This window comes from Pleurodeles waltl, chromosome 5 (assembly GCF_031143425.1).
Source record: "Pleurodeles waltl isolate 20211129_DDA chromosome 5, aPleWal1.hap1.20221129, whole genome shotgun sequence".
NCBI classification, from domain to species: Eukaryota; Metazoa; Chordata; class Amphibia; order Caudata; family Salamandridae; genus Pleurodeles; species Pleurodeles waltl.
Window position 1 is genome coordinate 1,042,406,469 of NC_090444.1, and position 15,959 is coordinate 1,042,422,427.

Genomic DNA, 15,959 nt, shown 5'->3' on the forward strand with positions numbered 1-15,959 from the left:
GCCACCACAGAGCCTCCCCCCTCAGGAAACATCAGCACAGCACCCACCCAGCGGGCTCATCCCTCTGTCCCCAGGACGCGTCAATCAGCAGTGTGTCCACCACTACAGGAAACCCAGGCAAACCCACAAACCCAAGAACATCAGGGACCTGGGGGCAGTGGCAGTGGGCACACAGTTCAGGGAACAGAGGAACAGGAAAACAGGGGAACTGGGAGGGCTGCTGTGCGACAGGGGCAGGACAGGCCCAGGGAACCCACTCTCCACGAGGCCCTCTCCAACATCATGGGAGCGTACCATCATTCCATGGAGACGATGGCAGCGGTACTGGCCAAGTTTCAGGAGACCCAGCGGCTGCAGAAGGAACAGTATTTAGGGATCAGGGAGGAACTCAAGTCCATCAACACCACCCTGGTCACCATTGTATGGGTGCTGAAGGACCTTGTGAACACCAGGAGCGACACTGGCACAACAAGGGGCCCCTGACACTAGCCTCGTGGACAGGAGGCACCGCCACAGGACCACGACACCAGCACCCCACCCCCTGCAGATGGAGAACCACCCCGAAACGGTCCCTGAGATCCAGGACAAAGACAGAGAACAATGCCAAGACCCCCGCCAAAAAATTAGACCACCCTGAATGTCATCCTTCTGTCCCACTTCGTCACCCTGTCCATCCTTAAACTGTCCTAGCTCCACTTCCTATGCACCTTTAGACAATGCACCCGTGAGACAAATAACTGGACTCTGCCATGGACATTCCTCCACCATCACCCCTGACCATTTTCCAACCCCCTCCACTAATTTGCACTTAAATAAACACCCTTGAATCACAAAACAATCTGGAGTCAGTCTGTGCTTTCACAAATGTGTATTTGCTATAACTAAGGAAAATAGCAATGTCCATTGTATTGTCAACATACCTATGTGACACAGCTCTAGTCCATGAGGTAATATAGCAGAGGTCACACAGTGGGACCCACATCTGTGAAATGGAAAGGCAAAGTGACAAGTCAGGGTCCATACACTGGGTGAAAGTGACAGACATATGATAGGTCTAACAATTGTATGAGATGTAGGAGGCAGCGATGTCTTGTTACTTGTGTCTCACTGGAAGTATTGCTGGATCACGTTGTTTCTGTTGTCGATATCCTCTTCTTCTGACTCCTCTTCTTCACTGTCCACAGGCTCCACAGCTGCCACAAGACCTCCTTCTGGACCATCCTCCTGCAGAAAAGGCACCTGTCGTCGCAAAGCCAGGTTGTGCAGCATACAGCAGGCCACAATTATCTGGCACACCTTCTTTGGTGTGTAGTAGAACCACCTGTCATATGGAGGCACCGGAACCTGGCCTTCAGGAGGCCAAAGGTCCTTTCGATCACTCTCCTAGTTCGCCCATGTGCCTCACTGTAGTGGTCCTCTGCCCTTGTCCTGGGATTTCTCACTGGGGTCAGTAGCCATGACAGGTTGGGGTACCCAGAGTCACCTGCAAATGTCGAGGGACAACAGTTAGACACACACTAACCCTTAGGGACAACCCCAGACCCAGACAATCATTCACACGGTATAGGGTCCTTTTCCTCACCTATTAGCCACACACAGTGCCTCTGGAGTTGCCCCATCACATAAAGGATGCTGCTATTCCTCAAAATGTAAGCATCATGCACTGAGCTTGGAAACTTGGCGTTCACATGGGAGATGTACTGGTCGGCCAAACACATCATCTGCACATTCATCGAATGGTAGCTCTTCCTGTTTCTGTACACCTGTTCACTCCTGCGGGGGGTACCAAGGCCACATGTGTCCCATCAATGGCACCTATGATGTTGGGGATATGTCACAGGGCATAGAAGTCACCTTTCACTGTGGCCAAATCCTCCACCTGAGGGAAAACGATGTAGCTGCACATGTGTTTCAGCATGGCAGACAACACTCTGGACAACACGTTTGAGAACATAGGCTGGGACATCCCTGATGCAATGGCCACTGTTGTTTGAAAAGACCCACTTGCCAGGAAATGGAGTACTGACAGGACCTGCACTAGAGGGGAGATTCCTGGGGGATGGCGGATAGCTGAAATCAGGTCTGGCTCCAACTGGGCACACAGTTCCTGGATTGTGGCACGATCAAGTCTGTAAGTGATAATGATGTGTCTGTCTTCCATTGTCGACAGGTCCACCAGCGGTCTGTACACCGAAGGATGCCACCATCTCCTCACCTGCCCCAGCGGATGTGCCCTATGGACGAGAACAGCGAGCACAGAGTCAGCCAACACTGAGGTAGTAAAAAAATAATTTATTCACATCAACCCCCAATGTGCCTGTCACTGTGTGTATGCAAGGACTAGATAGGTGTGACGCATTTAAAATAATGCCATGTGGCCACCTGAAATGGCGGCTGCCTGACCTGTAATGTGGGACAAGGGGATATGAGGTAACTGCGCTGGCGTTGTACACCGTTGCAGTAGGTGGTCAAAGACCGTGGCATAATCCTGCATTGGTTAACATTGGGCCCTATGGGTCCCAGGAGCCAATGACGATGTACGCCGTCGGTGACGGTACGCACCGCCGTGGACGTGACCGCCATTTTCTGTCTGTTCACTTACTTGATACCTGACCTTCGACAGGAGAGGACCTATACTGCAAGTGGTGCTGTGACCTCAGTCTGGAAGCGACGATGGCTCATGTGTCTGGGGAAAGGGCCCCTGCCTTCACTTTAGAGGAGTTGGAGAAGTTAGTGGATGGGGTCCTCCCCCAGTACACCCTACTCTACGGTCCTCCAGACAAACAGGTGAGTACACTGTGAGCGTGCTGTATGGGCAATGCCTGTTTGGAGTGGTGTGGATGGAAGATACAGGGGGGGGGGACTGAGGCCTGCATGAGCGGACGGTGAGTGTATGTGCATCAGGGCAAGGGTGGGAACGTGGGTCAATGACTGTGACGGTCCGGCCTGTTAAAGATCATCCTTTTCCCCTGTACTATTCCTTTAGGTCAGCACCCACCAGAAAGAGGATATTTGGCGTGCCATCGCCAAGTATGTCCGGACCCTGGGGGTCCACCACAGACGGAGCACCCACTGCCGGAAAAGATGGGAGGACATTCGCCACTGGAGCAAGAAGACGATGGAGTCCCAGCTGGGGATGGCCTCCCAACGTAGGAGGGGTGCCCGTCGCACCATGACCCCCCTGATGTTCCTGATCCTGGCGGTGGCGCACCCGGAATTGGATGGGTGCTTGAGGGCATCACAGCAGCCACAAGGGGGTGAGTACCGTCACATCCATCTGACTCTGCGCGCATTACGAGGTGTCTGGGTGTGGGAGGTGGGCAGTGGGTTACCCTAGGCCAGGGCGAGCTTCGTAGGTAAGGACCCTTTGTGAGGCAGGCTATGTGGCACCCCAACCCTACCAGTGGTAAGAGCCATCTACACCTAGTCAGGCTCCTATGACTTCCATGTGTGCAGCAATCGGGCATAGGCCTTGTACCCCATGTCCCTGTGATTAATTAGGGAACTCTAAGTGCATGGCGCAGTGCAGAGGGCTGCTGTGTCTGTAGTGTCCGCCAATGGTAGCGGTATTGCATGCACTGAACATGTCTTTCTTCTTTCTCCCCCCCCTTTTTGTGGTCTCCCTGTTCTTGTGTGCATTAGCATCATCAGGCGGAGGAGCAGTGCCACCGGAGCAGCAGGGAGCTGCATCCCACATGGCCCTGGAGTGGGAGACAACGGAGTCTGAAGTCACCAGTGGGTTGGAGGGCGAGGGGAGCTCCACGGCGGAGACAGGAGCAGAGACCAGCGACACTGACTCCTCCTCTGATGGGAGCTCCTTTGTGGCACCATCTGTGCCCACCGCATCTACAGGTACAGCCGCCACCCCCCCCACCAGCACCGCCCTCCCAGCAGCCCCTCAGCATGAGTCCTGTGGCTGCTCACCCAGGAGGGTGGGCATCTCCTTCGCCCCAGGAACCTCAGGCCCTGCACCAGTCAGCCCTGCTGCCCTCAGTGAGGAGGCTATTGACCTCCTGAGATCCCTCACTGTTGGGCAGTCTACCATTCTGAATGCCATCCAGTGTGTAGAGAGGCAGTTGCAACAAACAAATGCATACCTGGAGGGCATTCATTCTGGCCAGGCAGCCCAACAGCGAGCATTTCAGGCTCTGGCCTCTGCACTGATGGCAGCCATTGTCCCTGTTCCAGCCTCCCCTCTCCAACCTCCTCCACCCAGACCCAATCCCCTGTACCTCAGCCTATCCCAAGCACACCATCAGACCAGCATGCACACACCTCAACACACAAGGGTGGCTCAGGCAAACATAAGCACCACACATCCCACAGGCACTCACACAAGCATCATACCCAAGCAACATCCACTGCCTCCACTGTGTCCCCCTCCTCCACGTCTCCCTCCTCCCTCCCTGTCTCGTCTCCACTCACACCTGCATGCACTACATCTTCAGCCACTACCTCTATCACCAGCACGCCCATCACCACACACCGCTCACGTACACTCACCACCCCCACTACCATTCACACATCCCCTGTGTCCTCTCCCAGTGTGTCAGTGAGCCCTCCTCCCAAAGTACACAAATGCAGTCACACACCCACCCAACAGCCATCCACCTCACAACAGCCTCCAGCCCATGCACCTTCGTCCAAAGTCAGCAAACATACACCTCCTACATCCACTACCCCTTCCTCCACTCCCAAACCCCCTCCATCTACCCGTCTCAGTGTGTCTAAAAAGCTTTTCCTATCAAATGTTGACCTCTTCCCTACACCTCCCCCCCGTCCGTCCCTTTTGGCCTGCCTTTCCAGGTCCCAAACCAGCACCTCAGCCACCACACCATCGGCCAGCAATAGCTGGATTTTGGAGTGTGCCAAAGCAGCAGGGCTGCCAGTGTTCCAAGGAGCGAGGGCAAGGACATTCCCCCACCTCCAAAACTGAAAAAGTTGCCCACATCCCAGAGGGAGAAGGCGAAAACACCTGCCACCAAGGGCTCAGGCAAAACAAAAGTGGAAAGTGGCAAGACAGCTGCGCCACCATCCAAGGTGGGGAAGGACAAGAAAATCAAAGGCAGGTCCACGGCAACGCCAACGTGCCGGTGGATGAGACCGCCACCAGCACCGCCGCCACAGACACCACCGCCAGCACCGCAGACACTGAGCCCGCCACCAGCACCGCAGACACTGAGCCCACCACCAGCACCGCAGACGCTGAGCCCGCCATCAGCACTGCAGACACTGAGCCCGCCACCAGCACCGCAGAAACTGAGCCCGCCACCAGCACCGCAGTCAGTGAGCCCGCCACCAGCACCGCCGCCACAAAGACCGCCACCAGCACCGCAGTCAGTGAGCCCGCCACCAGCACTGTAGTCAGTGAGCCCACCACCAGCACTGCCACCTGAAAAGACTTGAGAGACTGTGGCTTTGCACTCCCCAGGATAAAGCAGTGGGCAACCCACCCACTGAAAAGACTTCAGAGACTGTGGCTTTGCACTCCCCAGGATAAAGCAGTGGGCAACCCACCCACTGAAAAGACTTGAGAGACTGTGGCTTTGCACTTCCCAGGATAAAGCAGTGGGCAAACCACCCACTGGAGAGACTTGAGAGACTGTGGCTTTGCACTCCTCAGGATAAAGCAATGGGCAAACCACCCACTGAAAAGACTTGAGAGACTGTGGCTTTGCACTCCCCAGGATAAAGCAGTGGGCAAACCACCCACTGAAAAGACTTGAGAGACTGTGGCTTTGCATTCCCCAGGATAAAGCAGTGGACAAACCATCCACTGAAAAGACTTGAGAGACTGTGGCTTTGCACTCCCCAGGATAAAGCAGTGGGCAAACCACCCAGTGGAGAGACTTGAGAGACTGTGGCTTTGCACTCCCCAGGATAAAAAGTGGGCAAACCACTCACTGGAGAGACTTGAGAGACTGTGGCTTTGCACTACCCAGGATACATTAATGGGCATGGAGCCCCCTCGTGGAGCTGGCGTCGTGCACTCATCCGGCTGAGGTGCCCCCCCTTCCCTTCCCCCTGAGGTGCCTGTTTCATTTCGATCTGATGCCCCAGCAGTGTTCTCTCTGTTTGGAGTCTGGTATCGAGTGTGGGCCTCGCACATGCATTTTGGGCCCAGTGGTCCACGGACTATGAATGGTGCACTATCCGGACTTGTATAGTTGGTGTACATAATTGTTTGTACTGTATTTCAAGTTTTGACTAATGGATTTTTATTGATTACAATCGTTACAATCATTTCCTTTTGTCCTTGCGTTCTTCCGGGGGAGGGGGGGTGTAAATCTAATGTTCCAGCATGTATTGGTGTGTGTGTTGTTGTGGGTGAGGGTGGGGGTGGGGGTGTTGCATGTGTGTATTACTCTCTTTTCCCTCCACCCTCCCCTGTGTTGTAGGTGCAGTATTTACCGTGGTCGTCGCCGCCATCGTTCGTGCTCCTGGTAGAGGAGCAGGAAAACTATTGCAGGGAGGATTTGGAGTTCTGGCTCCATGGCGTCCTGGTTCCTCGTGGGTTGTGTAGAGGTGAGTGTTTCCCCTTCCAAGTCCTGTTTCCGCCGTGTTTTTGTTTGCATTGGTTCCGCCCCGGAAAAGGTGGCGGATTGGCCTATCATAATAGTGTGGGCGGTACATTGTCTTCCACCTGTCTGTTGGCAGTGACCGCCATGCTGTTTGTTTGTACCGCCGTGGCGGTCGGAGTGTTAAAGTGGCTGTCTATGTTGGCGGTTTCCGCCATGGTCATGATTCCATTTTTTTTACCGCAGGCCTGTTGGCGGTCTTACCGCCGCTTTAACACCGACCGCCAGGGTTGTAATGAGGGCCAAGATTTCTAAATGCATTTGTACGACACCTGCAGTCCTATGTGAGGTTTCCCCAAAGTACTGACCTCCCTGCCATCAAATCTGACTTCTATGCGTTTGCAAACATACCCCATGTGATAGGTGCCATTGATGGCTCCCACATACCTATAATGCACCCAAGAGTCAGTGAACAGGTGTACAGAAACAGAAAGAAGTTTCACTCCATGAACATCCAATTGGTATGTACTGCAGACCAGTACATCTCACATGTGAATGCTATGTTCCCCGGTTCAGTCCATAATTCCTTTGTGCTGAGGAACAGTAGTGTGCTACACAAGATGGAACAACTACAAGAGGACAGAGGGTGGATCATAGGTAGGTGTTTCTGCCACTAACTTCCCCCTAGAAGACAGCCAGGCTTTCTGACTCAGAGCCCTGACAATGAGTGCTCTGTTTTGCACATTTTTCTAGGTGATCCTGGTTATCCCAACTTGCGTAGGCTCCTGAGACCAGTGAGGAATCCTGGTACAGATGCAGAGAGGAATTACAATGAGGCCCATTGACGTACTAGGAGGGTGATAGAGCGCACAATATGTCTCCTGAAGGCTAGATTTTGTTGTCTACATATCTCTGCGGGTTCGCTGGCCTATGCCCCTGAAAAGGTGTGTAGAATAGTGGTGGCCTGCTGCACGCTACACAATGTGGCAGTGAGAAATTCTATCCCCATCTTGGATGTGGATGGTGCTGTAAATCCTGACCAGCTTCCTCAGAGAGGGGAGGAGAGTGATGGTGATGATGAGGAAGGGGAAGATGTCAATTCCAGGACCCAACTGATACAACTCTACTCCCAGTAACTATGTGGGACTAAGGGCTGACATTGGTGTTTGTGACACATACTGTCAGTGTGCTTTGTGATCTGTGGGGGGGGGGTTGAATCTACTATTTGCAACTGGGTCCAGGTCTGCATGGTACCAAATACAATTTAGTGGTTCTTTTTTTGACAACATTTAGGCACACAGGTGTACTTTCATGCTACGCATTACAAATAAAGTAGTTATAAGCCAGTTGCATCCAAACTTCACTTTGTTCACACATTATGACAGGGGACAGTGTTACAGGTGTGATATGTATTTTGTTTGGGGCAGGGACTGAATAGTGCAATTTACAGTGATGGCAGTTGGTCATGGGTGATTGTCCTCAATGACAACATGGTGGCAGCCTTGTTGTAAGTATTGATGGGTCCATCAATGCTTACATGAGTTCTTATTGATTGTTAGCCCTGTTTGGTGGTTGATTGTGTGGAATTGTTGGTAGGCAGATTATTGCAGAGTCACTTCTTGGAGGGGGCCTTGTCTTTGGCAGGGGTTCCAGTCCAATATCTTAGCCTGAGGGTCCGTTTGGGCACCTCCTGTTGACCTAGAGGGGATGGCATGGTTGTTCCTTGTGTTTCCTCTGAGGGTAGTTTGTGGAATGTTGCTGCTGATGCTGTCATTGTCCGGTCTGTCTCCTGTGCTGTAGTGGGGGCCTCCTGTACTGTGTGGGTCTCAGACTGGGTTTGTACCAGCTACAGCAGTGCTCCTGCTATGCTGGCCATTGTGGCGTTGTGCATTTTCCACTGCTCCATGGCCTCTTGGTGGTGTTCCTACTGCATCCTCTGACTATGCTCCAGGGTGGATACTATCGGGGCCAATCTGTCATGGGTATGCTGGTAGGCTCCCACAACCTCAGAGATTACGTCCTGGGCTGCAGCATCCACCCTGTGGCCTCCCCCCTGGGCCACTGAGGCCCTACCACTGGGCCTAGCCCCCTTTGCCTGTGTCCCCTGCACAGGTCTGGTGGTACCACTTGTACTGGGGCCATCGTCTTCCTGCCTGTTGGTAGGGGGTAACTGTGGCCTCTGTACCTCCACCAGTCTGTGGCCTGGATACACTGGTGTGGGGACGGTTGCCCTGAGCTTATGTTCTTGCCTGGGTGGTGGGGTGTCAGTGGTATCCTGGGTGGGGCTGCTGGATGGTGACAGTCTAGGACTGTGTGAGGGGCCAGCCTGCTCATTAGTGTCCAGGGATCCATCCCCAGTGTCCTGTGAGGTGCCTCTGTCTCCCTGGGGGGCACTACCACTTCTTGTCCTGTCCATCAGGGTGGCATGGGTGTAGGTGCCTGCTGAGGGAAATGGACGTCTGTTACAAATGCATGATCGGATGGGGTGCACAGGGCTGGGCTGTTTTGTGCAGGTGTTACATTTTGGGGCCATGCAGGGTGACTTTGTGAGATTTGCACTGCATTTTGCTTAGGATGTGGAGTTGCATTGTGGGTGGTGTAGTGCCATTATGAATCCTTGCAGGGATGGGTGGCTGTGCACAGGGGGAGGGATGTGGGCCTGTTAGTGGGTTTGTGGGCATGCAGGGGGAGTGGATTCAGTAACTGTGGGCTGGGTGGGGTAGTGGTCCTGGTGGATGTTGGTGGGGTGGGGTAGTGCATGCATTCCAGGTGTGATGTATATGGGGTAAATGTAGACGACATACCCGAGTCCATTCCTCCAGTGAGTCCAGTGAGTCCCTCAGGGTGCAGGATGGCCAGTACCTTTTCCTCCCAGCCAGTGTAGTCGGGTGGTGTTGGTGGAGGTCCTCCCCCAGTCTTCTGGACTGCAATGTGGTGCCTGGATGCCATGGCCCTGACCTTCCAGGTCGTTCCATCTCTTGCGGATGTCGTCCCTGGTGCATGGATGGTGTCCCACTGCATTGACCCTGTTGACAATGGTCTGCCATAGCTCCATCTTCCTGGCGATGGGTGTGTGCTGCACCTGAGCCCCGAATAGTTGTGGCTCCACCTTCAGGATTTCGTCCACCATGGTCCTTAGATCCCTTTCTGTGAAGCATGGATGTTTGGGGTGTGACATGGTAAGTGTAGTGAATGGTGTGGGGCTGGAATCGGGGTGAGGGTGCTCTTCTGTTGATCGGTGTGAGTCTGGTGTATAGTGGCGTTCGGTGTCTGCTTCTAGTGATCTCTGTCTTCGTTGGCCTACTTTCATTGCAAAGGATTGTGGGGTGTGTATGTGAGTGTTTTATGGCGTTGTGGATGTGTGTCAGGTGTGTGGGTTTCTCGCTTATCCAATGTGTGCACTTCTTGCTGTTGGGTCCACTTGCCGTCCGTGGCGGTCTGCACCGCCAATGGTCGTTCGGCTTCCACTGACCGCCAAGGTGATTTGTGCATCATTATTTGGAGGGTGGGATGTGGTTGTGCTCGGGGGTGGCGGTGACTGGTGGACTTGCCATTTTTGGCAGGTTCAGGATTTTGGTTCATTATATCGCGGGTTTCTATTCACCGCCAACGGTGGTCGTCTGTTCACCGTCGGAACGGCAATTGGCAGTTTTGACCGCTGTGTTCATAATGACCGCCAAAATCTTGTGATTTCAGATGTGCACTGCATTTCACCACGGCAATCTTTTCAGGAATTTAGATAGCATGCAACAATTTTTTAATTCTCTCACCATTTCTCACTGGTGAACCAGAAGAGGTCATGAAACCTCTCTGTGACCACAACTGGCCAAAGTCATGGATTATTCTAAATCCATACTGGCTATCCGTATTGATGGTAACTTTAAGCTGAGCAGAAACCTGGTGCGCTCTATTAAGGGCTACTAGTTTCGGTACTTGTACAGAGTATACTCCTCAAAGCCAAGACACTTCCAAGATACTAGAAATTGATCACACAGCGTATCCTGCTCTCACTATTCCAGTATTGTCTCTTAAACAGGAACCATCAACAAAGATAATTTGGTCATTTTCTTCCAATAGGGTGTCTCTAATGTCAAGTCTCAGTTTTGTGCATAAATCAGTTACTTCAAGTCAATCATAGTCAATGTCTTCCACCTTTTCAATTAGAACATTTTCATTTGGGTGTAAGGTTCCCGGGTTAAGCACTGTACATCTTTTCAGTGACACATTTGGTGATCCTAAAATACTTGTCTCATAGCGAGTCAACCTGGCACCTGTTAGTTACTGGGTTTTCATCTTTGTAAGTAGGATCTCAATAGAATGAGGGACCATGATAGTTAAGGGGTGTCCCATCACAATGCCTTCACAATGTGAGGCTCTGTCCAACCGCTGCAACTGCACGCAGACAGCCTGGTAAAGCTGCTGCAGCTGGGTCCAAAGTAGCTGAAAATTATGCTACTGGGCGGTTTGCACCTCCATGGACCTGTCAAAGACAGACAAAAAACATGCATCATGTTCATGATAAAACAATGTGAAAGACTTTGGGGGTGATTCTGACCCCGGCGGTACAAGACCGCCGGGGCCAGGGTCGGCGGGAGCACCGCCGACAGGCCGGCGGTGCCCCGCAGGGCATTCTGACCGCGGCGGTTCAGCCGCGGCCAGAAAGGGTAAACCGGCGGTCTCCCGCTGCCCTTAGAATCCCCCATGGCGGCGCAGCTTGCTGCGCCGCCATGGGGGATTCTGACACCCCCTACCGCCATCCTGTTCCTGGCGGTTCGCCCGCCAGGAACAGGATGGCGGTAGGGGGTGCCGCGGGGCCCCTGGGGGCCCCTGCCGTGCCCATGCCAATTGCATGGGCACGGCAGGGGCCCCCGTAAGAGGGCCCCACAAAGTATTTCAGTGTCTGCCTAGCAGACACTGAAATACGCGACGGGTGCAACTGCACCCGTCGCACCTTCCCACTCCGCCGGCTCAATTCTGAGCCGGCATCCTAGTGGGAAGGTTGATTTGCCCTGGGCTGGCGGGCGGCCTTTTGGCGGCCGCCCGCCAGCCCAGGGCAAATGTCAGAATCACCGCAGCGGTCTTTCGACCGCGGTGCGGTGTTCTGACGGCGGTACCTTGGCGGACGGCCTCCGCCGTCCGCCAAGGTTAGAATTAGGGCCTTTGTGTAGTCAGGAATACTCAAAGCCGGAGCTTTGCACAGACTCTCTCTCAATTCAGAAAACGCTTTCATGCAAGCCTGATCTACCACTAGGGGATTGTGACTTCTTTGTGAGTCAGCTTCTGCATTCATTTGGAAATGACTGAAAAATTGGGAATCCATTGGCGACAGTAGCGTACTATTCCTAAAAACATCCTGACATCTCTCTGTGTGGCTGGGGGACTCATCTGCAATATGGTTGTGACCATTTCGTTGGATATTTTCCTAGATCCCTTCTCAATCTGGTGACCCAAGTATTTCTTCTCTTTCTGAAAGTATTGCAATTTAAGTGGTGACTCATTATGACTATTCTTTCCCAAATGGTTCAGTAAGGCAATTGTGTCGTACTTGCACTCTTCCTTCATTTTCGAAGCAATCAATAAGTCATCAATGTACTGTACCAATATTGATTGGAAAGGCAATTCAAATGACTCCAGATTCTTTTTCAAGATTTGATTGAATATGGAAGGGGACTTTGAAAACCCTTGAGGAATTCGACACCAACAGGAAACCTGGTCTAAGAATTTTGAAACAAAAGAGAAATTGGCTATCCTCATGAAGAGGGACAGAAAAGTAGGCTTGTGACAAGTCTATGACCATGAACCATTCAGCATCATATGGAATCTGAAACATTATCACAGCTGGATTTGTCACCACGGGGAAACATTTGATCACAATGTCATTTATTTTCTCAAATCATGGACAACTCGAACTTTCCCACATGGCTTTTTCAATCCCATTATCGTTGAATTATATGGGCTGCTCAACACTTCTTTTAAGACCTCTTGGTTTACAAATACTGCAATTATGTGAGCAACCTTTATAAGAATATCCTGTGGCATGTGATACTGGGGAATATGGGGAAGAATTGAGTCGGCTTTACAGGAACTTTAACTGACTCAACTGCCTTTATCAGGCCAAACTCTTTTCCTGTCAGATCCCACACCTTTTCTTCAACTGTTCCCTGTAAATCAGGAGGAAGCTCCTTCACTGTGAAAACTGGAAAGAAATTAATCAGGGCGTACTCCTGATTTATAGTCTCACACTCTGTCTCTATAGCTGGGTCCTCCTAATCATCACTATTTGTCTGTATCTCGATTCCGTCATTTGAACAAGTAATTGAGCACCCTGTTTTACACAGCAAGTCTCTTCCCAATAGGGATACCGGACTTGAATCACAGACTACGAATTTGTGCAATCCTTGAAAGTTGAAAATTTGAACCTGAACTGGTTCTGTAATTGGGTTGATCAAATAGTGATTCGCTACTCCTACAATCTGGACTGTCTTTCCTAGGGGCCTTTCTGATCTACTTCTAAGGAACCTCACTCAATCATCGTTTATTCCATTCTCACTGTGTAACAGGAATTGGTGTACTGTGTTATTACTTTGACTGAACTTCTGACCTGTGATCTGTTTAGGAAGCATCACCTGCTGCTGTTCCATTGGGGCTTGAGGTATTTGAATTTGCTGTCTAGGTACCATTGGAACCTGCTGTTGCATTGGCTGCAACTGTCTCATTTGTAGATGTGGCATTTGTACCTTATGTATGGGTTCAAAATTTTGCATTTGATTCAACACCTTCCTGCACCATCATCGGACACTCCCGCTCTTCCAATGTCCGACCGCTCTGCAAGCATGACAAATCAACAATTTCTTCATTCCTTGGACATCATTCTGAATTACTACAGTACCCGAATCGGGAACATGGTTTACATTTCCTTCACGACCTCTACCTCTCATCTGATTCTGAAATACCACATTTTGTTACTGCTGCTGCGGTTGCTACTGTGGAAAATTTCCCTGCATCCTTGTTTGTGCCGCTTTAATATGCATCACCATCGCCTTTTCTTTCAGCTTTCTCTGCTTCAACTCAATCTCATCACTACAGTACTTTGCATACTGCAACACCTCATCAATTGGGTTTGCTTGCCAGCAAATCAAATGACTCTTAATCATCTGGCTAATTTCAGGTCTCAATCCTTCCACAAATCAGAACACAAAATGAATCATGTCGTTCGGCTCAATTGTTTCTGTACTTCTGTAATGCTTAAACGCCTACAGCAATCTCTCATAATACGCATGTACTGACTCCTTTGCTTCCTGAGCTGTCCTGTCTATTCACTGCCAGTCAATGTTTTGGGGGGAAATATTCATGTTCAAAAATTCAATCAGTTTGAAGTAATATTTCATTACCTCAGGAGACAGCGCACCAGTAACCTGATCTCTCTATGGTTCTTTTGTCGGCCAATATAAACTTCTCTTGCACTCCATTCAGAAATTGGCTGGAACTACTGTCTCTAATAGGGTGTTCATGTCCTCCCGCAGGCATTTTGCAAGTTTTACAAACCTGTCTGTCTGCTGGTACCATTATACTACCTTCTCTCTCAACCCAGGGTAGTCATTTGAAAAAGATAGAATGTCACCTCTGCTCCAAGGGACATGGACAGAATTCCCTCCGCGAATCTCTCTCTTTGGTAAAATTTTCACTGGATCCTTACTTTGCTGCACATTTGCAGTAAGCTCCGCAGGATCCCTTTCTCTTTTATCTCTTTTCTTTACCATCTGCCCTCCCATCTGACTAATGCTCCCCAGGTCTGGGCACTTTGAAGTAACTCCCTAAGGTGTGCCATCATTCCTGCAGATCTCATGTGTTCAAAATCCTTTGTGTCAAAATCTAATCGTAACTCCTTATCAAATGTTTTATTTTCTCTACTTCTATGCCGTACTTCTCTGCCAGGTCTGCTAGCTTTTGATGCACATTGCTCATTTGCCTCGTAATTATCAGGCACAGATATTCAGTATTCTGGCTCATCAGTGCAGGCATATCTGACTGTGTTCCTGTCAGCAGAGTGTACTTTGACATTGCTTGTGGCTGCATTTGAGGCAGTAAAAGTGAAGTTGGTTCTGTCTGAACCAATATCGGTTTTGGGAAAACCTGTCCTGTTGGCACTAATAGGTTTGTGACAGTTTCCACAATGGGTACATCAGGGTAAATTCTTGGGACATTCGATGGGGGCACCTGATTTTGTGCTACTGGAGTACTAGGTACATTAAGACTGATCTGCATTGGGCTCTGTGTCAGGCTAGGATTAACCTGCACTGGACTTGTTGTCCCATTAACCTGTGTCGTAGCTGAAGGATTTACACTAGTGCTCGGACCACTCTCTTGTGCTGCATATTGTGGAGGACGATTTCTCAATAACTGCAAAATAAACTCATCATTGTCTGACTCTTCTTCAATTGTCAAAGATCTTCTAGTCTCTTGTGATCCCTGCTCCCTACTCTCGGAAGGGCTTCTGTTTGTCTTTCTAGTAGCTTTTCTTCCCTCTCTTTCACTGTCCTGTGTAATTGCTGGGAACAGTTTAATTCCCTGTGAAGTTTTGGTTCTCCAAAACCTCTGATCACTGTCCCGTCTAGCCTCCGCTAGTGTCTTTTCTGCTTTTCTCATCCTCCTCTCAAATTTCTGTTGCTGTTGCTGTCTGGCTACTAATTCAAAGATCGCTAATGCCTTGAACTGTGCTGGTCTCAGAGGGGGTTTCAGGTCATACAGCACCCTCCTCAAATTCTCCAAGCTCCTCAAGTTGAATGTTCTGTGAGCAGGAAACCGTAAACTTCCATCTTTCTCTGTCACTTTGCACCATTGCTTCAGCCAAAGACATGGCGGGCACCCTTTTCTTCGATCACAATGTAAGCTGGTGCAGTCTCTGGCAGTGCAATATCCCCTTTACTCATTGTAATGTACGTATCTCCCCTTAAAGCACTCTTTAAAGCTTTTAATTATTTTTTTTCTGCAACCTTTATTCTATTCTAAGTCAAATCAGGAAGTGACTTTTAATACCAGAATTCTCTTCACCCACCTTCTCAACCAATTGTGCTTCCCGAATGGCTGCCAATCCGTGCGCAACCCTTCTCACTAACCAACCTATCTCAGCGTGGCTCCAATGATGTCACACTGACACGTACTGTGGCTGACAAAATCTTGCGGCTTGTCCTCCTAAACTCAGATTAACACAAAACTAATGCAAAATTATTGCGAGCACTAAACAAAATCAAAACCCAATGTGTCTGTTTACTACAGGAAGGTAACACAATTGCTTCAGAAACTTTATGGATTTTTCACTGACAGCATTTTGCTCTAGCAGCTACTCCTTCTTTCTTAGTTTCCCTGATTCACAAGCAAATTAAACCAGACAAATTACAAAAGAAACCAAGTGTCTCATACACTTTTCAATATACTCCGGAG